This window comes from Equus asinus, chromosome 1, assembly GCF_041296235.1.
Source record: "Equus asinus isolate D_3611 breed Donkey chromosome 1, EquAss-T2T_v2, whole genome shotgun sequence".
NCBI lineage: Eukaryota > Metazoa > Chordata > Mammalia > Perissodactyla > Equidae > Equus > Equus asinus.
The window spans coordinates 15265981-15281513 of record NC_091790.1 but is presented as its reverse complement, the minus strand read 5'-3'; positions in this window follow the sequence as shown (position 1 = coordinate 15281513).

Here is a 15533-nt window from a genome sequence, read left to right as displayed (position 1 = left end):
TTCAAGGCTCCCAAGACATCTCTTGGGACACATTAGCATGTACCCGGTGGGCCCCCGTGACGCCAGAGCTATGGAAAGTGAGACTGATCTGCAAAGAATGCCAGGGGCCTAGGAAAGGAGGCATCGAGTCTTCTCTTCAACGTCCTCAAGACCTCATTCTTGACTTTGGCTTATGCTTAAGGCAGAAGGACCACGTAGGTCTGATAAGGCCCAAGTCCGGCCTCTTGCTTCCAATCAAGTTGCAAGCTTGAATCAGCATGGCCTCCCCATAGACTTGAATAGATGACAACGTTCTCCTCTCGGGGCTTGTCCCTCTATTCTCGCTTCTTGCCAAGGATTCCTTTCTTACCCCTCGAATCAGCGTCTGTTTTATGTCTTCCAGTTTCTGTGTCCGCTTTCTGTTTCTCAAAGCTGTTTCTGGGTATCCCTCCCTTTAATAGCCTAGGCTAGGCCAATCCTCAGTCTGTAACCGTGCGGCCATCTTGGCGGACATGATCCTCGTGATGTCATAAACCACCTCAAAATTCGAAGTTGTCCTGACAACCTGCGTGCACACAGAGTTTCAGAGCCATCTCAGGCCAGGCTGACTCCTCACCCTTCCCTGGTAGGATAGTTTTCCTTTTTCTCGATTTCTTGTCGGTTTCTGTCTTGCCCCTCGAACTTTGGAAGGCCTGCTACATTCTCTCTAGACACTGGTTTCTGTCCTGTAAGATTATCCTGGGTTTCACCTCTTACATTTTATGTAGATGGCCAAGTGGGTGGACGTTCCCCAGAGAAAGTCCTGGACTCCCTCCCAGGTTGAAGTTGCCCGGGCCATCCTCTGATGCGCAATGATCGTGTCATCTCCTAGCACTCTGCCGATTCCACCTTGGCAGGTCCCATGTTTTCCTTCCTTCTTCCTCTGGGGAAGTGTACCAGAGGCGTTCATGGATTGTAAAAGCCTCACGGTTCTTTTTCTGGTGCGTATTGATAAGGTGACCTCACCATTGCTACTTAGTTTATGATCCCTGTCCGCACCGTACCATGAAATCTGTATTTCCTAACACTGCTAATGTGATCTGCACCCGTGATGTGAAACAGTGAGGCCTGGGCCGGCCAAGCAGAACGTGGGCACTTACCCGCTCCGCCACAGGGCCGGCCCTGAATTGGACTTTTGGACCAACCTTTTGCCTGAGCTTGGGAACACGTGGGCCTGTTTGGATTATTCGTGAAGGTGATTAGTAGTAACATCCTGGACGGTAACCTTTTCCGTGGGTGCATGGGTTTAGCAGGCAGCATGTTCTGTGGGTAGTATTCCTCTTCATCTATTAGGAATGGTCTACCTTTCTGTAGCATCAGTACGCATTTTGAGGTGATTTTCCAGCCTTGGAAGTTCACCTTCTCTAATCTCTGTCAGCCCCAAAGCTTTATGCCGTCATTCTGGACCCCATTTTGGATTTTTTTTGCTTTTAGGTGAATTTATTGCCACAACCCTGCACTAGAACATCCTATATCTTTCCGATTTGCATCCTCATCGATGTAGACTTCCGTGTAGCTGACATCATCTTCCCCTGCGTAAGCCTAATAGCAGGCCCTGACCACACACTTGTGCCTCATCATCTGTTTCACCCTCTCACACCTCCCCGCTTTGTCTCTGGGAACCCCCAATCAAATGTCCCGTGCCACCTGTTCCTGACCGCTTGTTTTTGCTTCTCCTCTTAAGTGAGGTCCTACGGTACTTGCCTTGCTCCCTGGGGCTTGTTTCACTTCCCTAAAACCCTCACAGCCATTCTGGTGCTCACAAATGGCTGGATTGCATCCTTGGTTCCGGCTGACTGGTATGCCATTGCGTGGCTATAGCCCATCTTCCTTCTGCACTCGTCCCTTGCTGGGCTCCAGGGAGGCTTCCAAGTCTTGGGTCGTGGGAGCGACGCTGTGGTGAACTCAGCGGTGCACATGTCTTTATGCAGGAGTGTTTCCGAGTTCTTTGGATCAACACGCCGCAGAGGAATAGCTGGATCATATGGGACATGGATTCTTCAAGTTCTGAGGCAGTTCCACACCGCTTGGCGTAGTGGCTGCACCGGTCTGCACTCCCACCAACGGTGCAGGAGGCTTCCCTTCTCTCCACCTCCTCTCTGACACTTGTGGCTTCCTGTCTGCTTCCTTATAGCCATTCTGACCACAGTGAGCTGCTGTGCCCTTGCAGTTTGCATTTGCATTGGCCTGAGACTTAATGACGGTGAGCAAGTGTTCATGCACCCGTTGGCCCTCTTTCGATCTTCTTGGCAGAAATCTCTGTTTCCATCTTCTGCCCAGGTTTTCATTGGCTTGTTGTTGTTTTTTTTTCCTGTGGGGACGTGCGAGTTGATTGCATCCTTGGGCTTTTCACCCCTTGTCCGATGTGTGGTTTGCAAACATCCTCCCCCAGTCGTTGTGCTATCTTTGCATTCAGTCGATGGTTTCCTTCACTGGGCAGAAGCGTCCGCATTTGACGTGGTCCCGTTGGTTTCTTGTTGACTTGGTTGCCCTGGCCCAGTCGGACTTGCTTCTTCCAAACAGGCGGCTCAGACAGATGGCAAAGAGCACTCTGCCTAGGTCTTCTGCTACAAGGTTCACGGTTTCAAGTCTGCCATTCAAGGCTTTGATCCATTTCAGGTGGTGTGTGTGCCAGGTGTAACATCATGGTGTACTCTCGTTGTGTTCCATGTGGCTGTGCAGGCTTCCCAGCACCGTTTATGGTTGAGACTCTCCCTTCTCCGCTGTCTCCTCTTGGCTCCCTGGTCGAAAATGGGCTGTCCATGTACGTTTGAGTTGGGCTCTGGGTTCTCGATTCTGTTGCATGGGTCTGTGTGCCTGTTTTGGGGCCCAGACTGTGCCGTCTCGGTACCTAGTGCTTCGTCCTATATGTTGAAATCGGAAAGTGTGCCACGTCCTGCCTTTTTCGTTTTCCTGAGGATTCCTTTGCCTAGTCAGGGTGTCTTGTTGCTGGCTAGAAGCTTTAGCATTCCCTCTTCTGTCTCTGTGGGAAACATTGCTGCAACTTTGACTGGGATTGCATGGAATCCAGAGATTCCTTGCTCTGGTAGGGCGTTTCCAGTGTGTTGATGCTTCCACTCCTAGATCCTGGAATCTCCTTCTTTCTCCTTGTGTCTTCTTGAATTTCTTTCCCCCAACGTTGGTTAGTTTTCCATTGCCATGGCTTTCACCTGTTTTGCTAAGTTTCTTCATAGAGATCTCATCCTTCTCACGGGCATGCAGTTTCTCACTTTTTCTTTTCAGCTTCAGTTTCTCTATGCTTTGCAACTTGGAATCGGTTTTGTTCTGGCAGAAGTGCATCGCTGAGCTCACATCTGCTGGCAATGCTCCTGTATTTGCTGTGGAAGTCTGGCCCTGTCTAACGTCCCTTCCCATCTGCCTCTACACTACCTCGGACGCCTGCCCCAGAATGCCTGAAGCAGTGGTGAGCAGGCCCACCCGAGGGTCCACCCGGCCCACCACGGGCCACCGACCCAGAAGGTGCGGACCTCACCGCTGCGCCACCGGCCGGCCCCTTTCATGTTCCGTTGGCAACCTGCAGTTGAGGGCAATGGGACTTGAATATGCTACTTGAGCCCAACTCTGGCACTGTGTAGATGAGGCCAGGTTGTTTCTCGGGTCCACTGCGATGTCAGAGGATTTGTCATAATCGTGTCTCTGCTGTCCCGGCAAGCTTCACGCACACACGGTTTCCTGGCCCGCTTGGAGCAGTCTCATAACTCACCCTTCCCACTTAGCCCAGCCTTGACCTTCGCTGCCGTCTTTTGGCTTGTGAATTTCTCTGCCTTTCAAACGTTCCAGCAGAGTCTGTCTAAAGACGGACATCATCTTTCATTGTGGATTATCCAGGTGTGATTTCTGTTCGCCTTCCATTTTCTGGGACCTTTGTCTCTTTTCCATAGGAGAATCGTCATGGTATTTCTCAGCTATCCCCCTTAGACATGCTTATCAGTCCGTTCCCCTTCATTCCAAGTGATTCATTTTGCATTTCTGGAATCACCGTATGTTCTCTAGGCCGAGGTGTGAGTGCTTTCGTGACTCTTGGTTGTTGTCTTTGAATTTGCACCGGTCACTTGAAGGAGTCTTTGCTGTCCTAGCCTGGGTCAAACTAAGCACTGGGAACACGTGGTCGTCTGGGTTGGTTTGACATCCTGAGGTCAGAAACTCCAAACTCGAGGTCATCCTGGCATCCCCCTTTACACACACAATGTTTGCAGGACAAATTAGACGAGTCTGATGAATCCCTCTCTCCAGGAAAGATATTTTTCTGTCTCCTTTCCGGATTTGGGAAGTTTCGAACTTCACCCCTGATCCTGGAACGTTCCCCCAGGTGCCGTCTAGATACGGGCTTACTTTATTTCTATAGGCTGTGCCATTTGTTTGCCTTACATCCTCAGCCCTGGCCTGTTTATTTTTCTTGAAACAGAATTGTAATGTTCTCATTTTCAGCCCACTTCCTTACATGTGGTGTCAAAACACATAATCCATAATCCTTCTACGGCAAGAGGTAGGGGGAGAGAATTTCGATGGAGGCAAACTGAGCACACTAGCCTGGGAGGGCAGCCTTCACGAAGGAACGAAGCCCTGTGGAAAAGGGTGCTTTTCAGCACCCTTGTAGAGCCCTTCCAAACAAAGAGACATAGCCCAAGCGTGACAGGGCTCCATTCCTTCAAGGCTCCCAAGACATCTCTTGGGACACATTAGCATGTACCCGGTGGGCCCCCGTGACGCCAGAGCTATGGAAAGTGAGACTGATCTGCAAAGAATGCCAGGGGCCTAGGAAAGGAGGCATCGAGTCTTCTCTTCAATGTCCTCAAGACCTCATTCTTGACTTTGGCTTATGCTTAAGGCAGAAGGACCACGTAGGTCTGATAAGGCCCAAGTCCGGCCTCTTGCTTCCAATCAAGTTGCAAGCTTGAATCAGCATGGCCTCCCCATAGACTTGAATAGATGACAACGTTCTCCTCTCGGGGCTTGTCCCTCTATTCTCGCTTCTTGCCAAGGATTCCTTTCTTACCCCTCGAATCAGCGTCTGTTTTATGTCTTCCAGTTTCTGTGTCCGCTTTCTGTTTCTCAAAGCTGTTTCTGGGTATCCCTCCCTTTAATAGCCTAGGCTAGGCCAATCCTCAGTCTGTAACCGTGCGGCCATCTTGGCGGACATGATCCTCGTGATGTCATAAACCACCTCAAAATTCGAAGTTGTCCTGACAACCTGCGTGCACACAGAGTTTCAGAGCCATCTCAGGCCAGGCTGACTCCTCACCCTTCCCTGGTAGGATAGTTTTCCTTTTTCTCGATTTCTTGTCGGTTTCTGTCTTGCCCCTCGAACTTTGGAAGGCCTGCTACATTCTCTCTAGACACTGGTTTCTGTCCTGTAAGATTATCCTGGGTTTCACCTCTTACATTTTATGTAGATGGCCAAGTGGGTGGACGTTCCCCAGAGAAAGTCCTGGACTCCCTCCCAGGTTGAAGTTGCCCGGGCCATCCTCTGATGCGCAATGATCGTGTCATCTCCTAGCACTCTGCCGATTCCACCTTGGCAGGTCCCATGTTTTCCTTCCTTCTTCCTCTGGGGAAGTGTACCAGAGGCGTTCATGGATTGTAAAAGCCTCACGGTTCTTTTTCTGGTGCGTATTGATAAGGTGACCTCACCATTGCTACTTAGTTTATGATCCCTGTCCGCACCGTACCATGAAATCTGTATTTCCTAACACTGCTAATGTGATCTGCACCCGTGATGTGAAACAGTGAGGCCTGGGCCGGCCAAGCAGAACGTGGGCACTTACCCGCTCCGCCACAGGGCCGGCCCTGAATTGGACTTTTGGACCAACCTTTTGCCTGAGCTTGGGAACACGTGGGCCTGTTTGGATTATTCGTGAAGGTGATTAGTAGTAACATCCTGGACGGTAACCTTTTCCGTGGGTGCATGGGTTTAGCAGGCAGCATGTTCTGTGGGTAGTATTCCTCTTCATCTATTAGGAATGGTCTACCTTTCTGTAGCATCAGTACGCATTTTGAGGTGATTTTCCAGCCTTGGAAGTTCACCTTCTCTAATCTCTGTCAGCCCCAAAGCTTTATGCCGTCATTCTGGACCCCATTTTGGATTTTTTTTGCTTTTAGGTGAATTTATTGCCACAACCCTGCACTAGAACATCCTATATCTTTCCGATTTGCATCCTCATCGATGTAGACTTCCGTGTAGCTGACATCATCTTCCCCTGCGTAAGCCTAATAGCAGGCCCTGACCACACACTTGTGCCTCATCATCTGTTTCACCCTCTCACACCTCCCCGCTTTGTCTCTGGGAACCCCCAATCAAATGTCCCGTGCCACCTGTTCCTGACCGCTTGTTTTTGCTTCTCCTCTTAAGTGAGGTCCTACGGTACTTGCCTTGCTCCCTGGGGCTTGTTTCACTTCCCTAAAACCCTCACAGCCATTCTGGTGCTCACAAATGGCTGGATTGCATCCTTGGTTCCGGCTGACTGGTATGCCATTGCGTGGCTATAGCCCATCTTCCTTCTGCACTCGTCCCTTGCTGGGCTCCAGGGAGGCTTCCAAGTCTTGGGTCGTGGGAGCGACGCTGTGGTGAACTCAGCGGTGCACATGTCTTTATGCAGGAGTGTTTCCGAGTTCTTTGGATCAACACGCCGCAGAGGAATAGCTGGATCATATGGGACATGGATTCTTCAAGTTCTGAGGCAGTTCGACACCGCTTGGCGTAGTGGCTGCACCGGTCTGCACTCCCACCAACGGTGCAGGAGGCTTCCCTTCTCTCCACCTCCTCTCTGACACTTGTGGCTTCCTGTCTGCTTCCTTATAGCCATTCTGACCACAGTGAGCTGCTGTGCCCTTGCAGTTTGCATTTGCATTGGCCTGAGACTTAATGACGGTGAGCAAGTGTTCATGCACCCGTTGGCCCTCTTTCGATCTTCTTGGCAGAAATCTCTGTTTCCATCTTCTGCCCAGGTTTTCATTGGCTTGTTGTTGTTTTTTTTTCCTGTGGGGACGTGCGAGTTGATTGCATCCTTGGGCTTTTCACCCCTTGTCCGATGTGTGGTTTGCAAACATCCTCCCCCAGTCGTTGTGCTATCTTTGCATTCAGTCGATGGTTTCCTTCACTGGGCAGAAGCGTCCGCATTTGACGTGGTCCCGTTGGTTTCTTGTTGACTTGGTTGCCCTGGCCCAGTCGGACTTGCTTCTTCCAAACAGGCGGCTCAGACAGATGGCAAAGAGCACTCTGCCTAGGTCTTCTGCTACAAGGTTCACGGTTTCAAGTCTGCCATTCAAGGCTTTGATCCATTTCAGGTGGTGTGTGTGCCAGGTGTAACATCATGGTGTACTCTCGTTGTGTTCCATGTGGCTGTGCAGGCTTCCCAGCACCGTTTATGGTTGAGACTCTCCCTTCTCCGCTGTCTCCTCTTGGCTCCCTGGTCGAAAATGGGCTGTCCATGTACGTTTGAGTTGGGCTCTGGGTTCTCGATTCTGTTGCATGGGTCTGTGTGCCTGTTTTGGGGCCCAGACTGTGCCGTCTCGGTACCTAGTGCTTCGTCCTATATGTTGAAATCGGAAAGTGTGCCACGTCCTGCTTTTTTCGTTTTCCTGAGGATTCCTTTGCCTAGTCAGGGTGTCTTGTTGCTGGCTAGAAGCTTTAGCATTCCCTCTTCTGTCTCTGTGGGAAACATTGCTGCAACTTTGACTGGGATTGCATGGAATCCAGAGATTCCTTGCTCTGGTAGGGCGTTTCCAGTGTGTTGATGCTTCCACTCCTAGATCCTGGAATCTCCTTCTTTCTCCTTGTGTCTTCTTGAATTTCTTTCCCCCAACGTTGGTTAGTTTTCCATTGCCATGGCTTTCACCTGTTTTGCTAAGTTTCTTCATAGAGATCTCATCCTTCTCACGGGCATGCAGTTTCTCACTTTTTCTTTTCAGCTTCAGTTTCTCTATGCTTTGCAACTTGGAATCGGTTTTGTTCTGGCAGAAGTGCATCGCTGAGCTCACATCTGCTGGCAATGCTCCTGTATTTGCTGTGGAAGTCTGGCCCTGTCTAACGTCCCTTCCCATCTGCCTCTACACTACCTCGGACGCCTGCCCCAGAATGCCTGAAGCAGTGGTGAGCAGGCCCACCCGAGGGTCCACCCGGCCCACCACGGGCCACCGACCCAGAAGGTGCGGACCTCACCGCTGCGCCACCGGCCGGCCCCTTTCATGTTCCGTTGGCAACCTGCAGTTGAGGGCAATGGGACTTGAATATGCTACTTGAGCCCAACTCTGGCACTGTGTAGATGAGGCCAGGTTGTTTCTCGGGTCCACTGCGATGTCAGAGGATTTGTCATAATCGTGTCTCTGCTGTCCCGGCAAGCTTCACGCACACACGGTTTCCTGGCCCGCTTGGAGCAGTCTCATAACTCACCCTTCCCACTTAGCCCAGCCTTGACCTTCGCTGCCGTCTTTTGGCTTGTGAATTTCTCTGCCTTTCAAACGTTCCAGCAGAGTCTGTCTAAAGACGGACATCATCTTTCATTGTGGATTATCCAGGTGTGATTTCTGTTCGCCTTCCATTTTCTGGGACCTTTGTCTCTTTTCCATAGGAGAATCGTCATGGTATTTCTCAGCTATCCCCCTTAGACATGCTTATCAGTCCGTTCCCCTTCATTCCAAGTGATTCATTTTGCATTTCTGGAATCACCGTATGTTCTCTAGGCCGAGGTGTGAGTGCTTTCGTGACTCTTGGTTGTTGTCTTTGAATTTGCACCGGTCACTTGAAGGAGTCTTTGCTGTCCTAGCCTGGGTCAAACTAAGCACTGGGAACACGTGGTCGTCTGGGTTGGTTTGACATCCTGAGGTCAGAAACTCCAAACTCGAGGTCATCCTGGCATCCCCCTTTACACACACAATGTTTGCAGGACAAATTAGACGAGTCTGATGAATCCCTCTCTCCAGGAAAGATATTTTTCTGTCTCCTTTCCGGATTTGGGAAGTTTCGAACTTCACCCCTGATCCTGGAACGTTCCCCCAGGTGCCGTCTAGATACGGGCTTACTTTATTTCTATAGGCTGTGCCATTTGTTTGCCTTACATCCTCAGCCCTGGCCTGTTTATTTTTCTTGAAACAGAATTGTAATGTTCTCATTTTCAGCCCACTTCCTTACATGTGGTGTCAAAACACATAATCCATAATCCTTCTACGGCAAGAGGTAGGGGGAGAGAATTTCGATGGAGGCAAACTGAGCACACTAGCCTGGGAGGGCAGCCTTCACGAAGGAACGAAGCCCTGTGGAAAAGGGTGCTTTTCAGCACCCTTGTAGAGCCCTTCCAAACAAAGAGACATAGCCCAAGCGTGACAGGGCTCCATTCCTTCAAGGCTCCCAAGACATCTCTTGGGACACATTAGCATGTACCCGGTGGGCCCCCGTGACGCCAGAGCTATGGAAAGTGAGACTGATCTGCAAAGAATGCCAGGGGCCTAGGAAAGGAGGCATCGAGTCTTCTCTTCAATGTCCTCAAGACCTCATTCTTGACTTTGGCTTATGCTTAAGGCAGAAGGACCACGTAGGTCTGATAAGGCCCAAGTCCGGCCTCTTGCTTCCAATCAAGTTGCAAGCTTGAATCAGCATGGCCTCCCCATAGACTTGAATAGATGACAACGTTCTCCTCTCGGGGCTTGTCCCTCTATTCTCGCTTCTTGCCAAGGATTCCTTTCTTACCCCTCGAATCAGCGTCTGTTTTATGTCTTCCAGTTTCTGTGTCCGCTTTCTGTTTCTCAAAGCTGTTTCTGGGTATCCCTCCCTTTAATAGCCTAGGCTAGGCCAATCCTCAGTCTGTAACCGTGCGGCCATCTTGGCGGACATGATCCTCGTGATGTCATAAACCACCTCAAAATTCGAAGTTGTCCTGACAACCTGCGTGCACACAGAGTTTCAGAGCCATCTCAGGCCAGGCTGACTCCTCACCCTTCCCTGGTAGGATAGTTTTCCTTTTTCTCGATTTCTTGTCGGTTTCTGTCTTGCCCCTCGAACTTTGGAAGGCCTGCTACATTCTCTCTAGACACTGGTTTCTGTCCTGTAAGATTATCCTGGGTTTCACCTCTTACATTTTATGTAGATGGCCAAGTGGGTGGACGTTCCCCAGAGAAAGTCCTGGACTCCCTCCCAGGTTGAAGTTGCCCGGGCCATCCTCTGATGCGCAATGATCGTGTCATCTCCTAGCACTCTGCCGATTCCACCTTGGCAGGTCCCATGTTTTCCTTCCTTCTTCCTCTGGGGAAGTGTACCAGAGGCGTTCATGGATTGTAAAAGCCTCACGGTTCTTTTTCTGGTGCGTATTGATAAGGTGACCTCACCATTGCTACTTAGTTTATGATCCCTGTCCGCACCGTACCATGAAATCTGTATTTCCTAACACTGCTAATGTGATCTGCACCCGTGATGTGAAACAGTGAGGCCTGGGCCGGCCAAGCAGAACGTGGGCACTTACCCGCTCCGCCACAGGGCCGGCCCTGAATTGGACTTTTGGACCAACCTTTTGCCTGAGCTTGGGAACACGTGGGCCTGTTTGGATTATTCGTGAAGGTGATTAGTAGTAACATCCTGGACGGTAACCTTTTCCGTGGGTGCATGGGTTTAGCAGGCAGCATGTTCTGTGGGTAGTATTCCTCTTCATCTATTAGGAATGGTCTACCTTTCTGTAGCATCAGTACGCATTTTGAGGTGATTTTCCAGCCTTGGAAGTTCACCTTCTCTAATCTCTGTCAGCCCCAAAGCTTTATGCCGTCATTCTGGACCCCATTTTGGATTTTTTTTGCTTTTAGGTGAATTTATTGCCACAACCCTGCACTAGAACATCCTATATCTTTCCGATTTGCATCCTCATCGATGTAGACTTCCGTGTAGCTGACATCATCTTCCCCTGCGTAAGCCTAATAGCAGGCCCTGACCACACACTTGTGCCTCATCATCTGTTTCACCCTCTCACACCTCCCCGCTTTGTCTCTGGGAACCCCCAATCAAATGTCCCGTGCCACCTGTTCCTGACCGCTTGTTTTTGCTTCTCCTCTTAAGTGAGGTCCTACGGTACTTGCCTTGCTCCCTGGGGCTTGTTTCACTTCCCTAAAACCCTCACAGCCATTCTGGTGCTCACAAATGGCTGGATTGCATCCTTGGTTCCGGCTGACTGGTATGCCATTGCGTGGCTATAGCCCATCTTCCTTCTGCACTCGTCCCTTGCTGGGCTCCAGGGAGGCTTCCAAGTCTTGGGTCGTGGGAGCGACGCTGTGGTGAACTCAGCGGTGCACATGTCTTTATGCAGGAGTGTTTCCGAGTTCTTTGGATCAACACGCCGCAGAGGAATAGCTGGATCATATGGGACATGGATTCTTCAAGTTCTGAGGCAGTTCGACACCGCTTGGCGTAGTGGCTGCACCGGTCTGCACTCCCACCAACGGTGCAGGAGGCTTCCCTTCTCTCCACCTCCTCTCTGACACTTGTGGCTTCCTGTCTGCTTCCTTATAGCCATTCTGACCACAGTGAGCTGCTGTGCCCTTGCAGTTTGCATTTGCATTGGCCTGAGACTTAATGACGGTGAGCAAGTGTTCATGCACCCGTTGGCCCTCTTTCGATCTTCTTGGCAGAAATCTCTGTTTCCATCTTCTGCCCAGGTTTTCATTGGCTTGTTGTTGTTTTTTTTTCCTGTGGGGACGTGCGAGTTGATTGCATCCTTGGGCTTTTCACCCCTTGTCCGATGTGTGGTTTGCAAACATCCTCCCCCAGTCGTTGTGCTATCTTTGCATTCAGTCGATGGTTTCCTTCACTGGGCAGAAGCGTCCGCATTTGACGTGGTCCCGTTGGTTTCTTGTTGACTTGGTTGCCCTGGCCCAGTCGGACTTGCTTCTTCCAAACAGGCGGCTCAGACAGATGGCAAAGAGCACTCTGCCTAGGTCTTCTGCTACAAGGTTCACGGTTTCAAGTCTGCCATTCAAGGCTTTGATCCATTTCAGGTGGTGTGTGTGCCAGGTGTAACATCATGGTGTACTCTCGTTGTGTTCCATGTGGCTGTGCAGGCTTCCCAGCACCGTTTATGGTTGAGACTCTCCCTTCTCCGCTGTCTCCTCTTGGCTCCCTGGTCGAAAATGGGCTGTCCATGTACGTTTGAGTTGGGCTCTGGGTTCTCGATTCTGTTGCATGGGTCTGTGTGCCTGTTTTGGGGCCCAGACTGTGCCGTCTCGGTACCTAGTGCTTCGTCCTATATGTTGAAATCGGAAAGTGTGCCACGTCCTGCTTTTTTCGTTTTCCTGAGGATTCCTTTGCCTAGTCAGGGTGTCTTGTTGCTGGCTAGAAGCTTTAGCATTCCCTCTTCTGTCTCTGTGGGAAACATTGCTGCAACTTTGACTGGGATTGCATGGAATCCAGAGATTCCTTGCTCTGGTAGGGCGTTTCCAGTGTGTTGATGCTTCCACTCCTAGATCCTGGAATCTCCTTCTTTCTCCTTGTGTCTTCTTGAATTTCTTTCCCCCAACGTTGGTTAGTTTTCCATTGCCATGGCTTTCACCTGTTTTGCTAAGTTTCTTCATAGAGATCTCATCCTTCTCACGGGCATGCAGTTTCTCACTTTTTCTTTTCAGCTTCAGTTTCTCTATGCTTTGCAACTTGGAATCGGTTTTGTTCTGGCAGAAGTGCATCGCTGAGCTCACATCTGCTGGCAATGCTCCTGTATTTGCTGTGGAAGTCTGGCCCTGTCTAACGTCCCTTCCCATCTGCCTCTACACTACCTCGGACGCCTGCCCCAGAATGCCTGAAGCAGTGGTGAGCAGGCCCACCCGAGGGTCCACCCGGCCCACCACGGGCCACCGACCCAGAAGGTGCGGACCTCACCGCTGCGCCACCGGCCGGCCCCTTTCATGTTCCGTTGGCAACCTGCAGTTGAGGGCAATGGGACTTGAATATGCTACTTGAGCCCAACTCTGGCACTGTGTAGATGAGGCCAGGTTGTTTCTCGGGTCCACTGCGATGTCAGAGGATTTGTCATAATCGTGTCTCTGCTGTCCCGGCAAGCTTCACGCACACACGGTTTCCTGGCCCGCTTGGAGCAGTCTCATAACTCACCCTTCCCACTTAGCCCAGCCTTGACCTTCGCTGCCGTCTTTTGGCTTGTGAATTTCTCTGCCTTTCAAACGTTCCAGCAGAGTCTGTCTAAAGACGGACATCATCTTTCATTGTGGATTATCCAGGTGTGATTTCTGTTCGCCTTCCATTTTCTGGGACCTTTGTCTCTTTTCCATAGGAGAATCGTCATGGTATTTCTCAGCTATCCCCCTTAGACATGCTTATCAGTCCGTTCCCCTTCATTCCAAGTGATTCATTTTGCATTTCTGGAATCACCGTATGTTCTCTAGGCCGAGGTGTGAGTGCTTTCGTGACTCTTGGTTGTTGTCTTTGAATTTGCACCGGTCACTTGAAGGAGTCTTTGCTGTCCTAGCCTGGGTCAAACTAAGCACTGGGAACACGTGGTCGTCTGGGTTGGTTTGACATCCTGAGGTCAGAAACTCCAAACTCGAGGTCATCCTGGCATCCCCCTTTACACACACAATGTTTGCAGGACAAATTAGACGAGTCTGATGAATCCCTCTCTCCAGGAAAGATATTTTTCTGTCTCCTTTCCGGATTTGGGAAGTTTCGAACTTCACCCCTGATCCTGGAACGTTCCCCCAGGTGCCGTCTAGATACGGGCTTACTTTATTTCTATAGGCTGTGCCATTTGTTTGCCTTACATCCTCAGCCCTGGCCTGTTTATTTTTCTTGAAACAGAATTGTAATGTTCTCATTTTCAGCCCACTTCCTTACATGTGGTGTCAAAACACATAATCCATAATCCTTCTACGGCAAGAGGTAGGGGGAGAGAATTTCGATGGAGGCAAACTGAGCACACTAGCCTGGGAGGGCAGCCTTCACGAAGGAACGAAGCCCTGTGGAAAAGGGTGCTTTTCAGCACCCTTGTAGAGCCCTTCCAAACAAAGAGACATAGCCCAAGCGTGACAGGGCTCCATTCCTTCAAGGCTCCCAAGACATCTCTTGGGACACATTAGCATGTACCCGGTGGGCCCCCGTGACGCCAGAGCTATGGAAAGTGAGACTGATCTGCAAAGAATGCCAGGGGCCTAGGAAAGGAGGCATCGAGTCTTCTCTTCAATGTCCTCAAGACCTCATTCTTGACTTTGGCTTATGCTTAAGGCAGAAGGACCACGTAGGTCTGATAAGGCCCAAGTCCGGCCTCTTGCTTCCAATCAAGTTGCAAGCTTGAATCAGCATGGCCTCCCCATAGACTTGAATAGATGACAACGTTCTCCTCTCGGGGCTTGTCCCTCTATTCTCGCTTCTTGCCAAGGATTCCTTTCTTACCCCTCGAATCAGCGTCTGTTTTATGTCTTCCAGTTTCTGTGTCCGCTTTCTGTTTCTCAAAGCTGTTTCTGGGTATCCCTCCCTTTAATAGCCTAGGCTAGGCCAATCCTCAGTCTGTAACCGTGCGGCCATCTTGGCGGACATGATCCTCGTGATGTCATAAACCACCTCAAAATTCGAAGTTGTCCTGACAACCTGCGTGCACACAGAGTTTCAGAGCCATCTCAGGCCAGGCTGACTCCTCACCCTTCCCTGGTAGGATAGTTTTCCTTTTTCTCGATTTCTTGTCGGTTTCTGTCTTGCCCCTCGAACTTTGGAAGGCCTGCTACATTCTCTCTAGACACTGGTTTCTGTCCTGTAAGATTATCCTGGGTTTCACCTCTTACATTTTATGTAGATGGCCAAGTGGGTGGACGTTCCCCAGAGAAAGTCCTGGACTCCCTCCCAGGTTGAAGTTGCCCGGGCCATCCTCTGATGCGCAATGATCGTGTCATCTCCTAGCACTCTGCCGATTCCACCTTGGCAGGTCCCATGTTTTCCTTCCTTCTTCCTCTGGGGAAGTGTACCAGAGGCGTTCATGGATTGTAAAAGCCTCACGGTTCTTTTTCTGGTGCGTATTGATAAGGTGACCTCACCATTGCTACTTAGTTTATGATCCCTGTCCGCACCGTACCATGAAATCTGTATTTCCTAACACTGCTAATGTGATCTGCACCCGTGATGTGAAACAGTGAGGCCTGGGCCGGCCAAGCAGAACGTGGGCACTTACCCGCTCCGCCACAGGGCCGGCCCTGAATTGGACTTTTGGACCAACCTTTTGCCTGAGCTTGGGAACACGTGGGCCTGTTTGGATTATTCGTGAAGGTGATTAGTAGTAACATCCTGGACGGTAACCTTTTCCGTGGGTGCATGGGTTTAGCAGGCAGCATGTTCTGTGGGTAGTATTCCTCTTCATCTATTAGGAATGGTCTACCTTTCTGTAGCATCAGTACGCATTTTGAGGTGATTTTCCAGCCTTGGAAGTTCACCTTCTCTAATCTCTGTCAGCCCCAAAGGTTTATGCCGTCATTCTGGACCCCATTTTGGATTTTTTTTGCTTTTAGGTGAATTTATTGCCACAACCCTG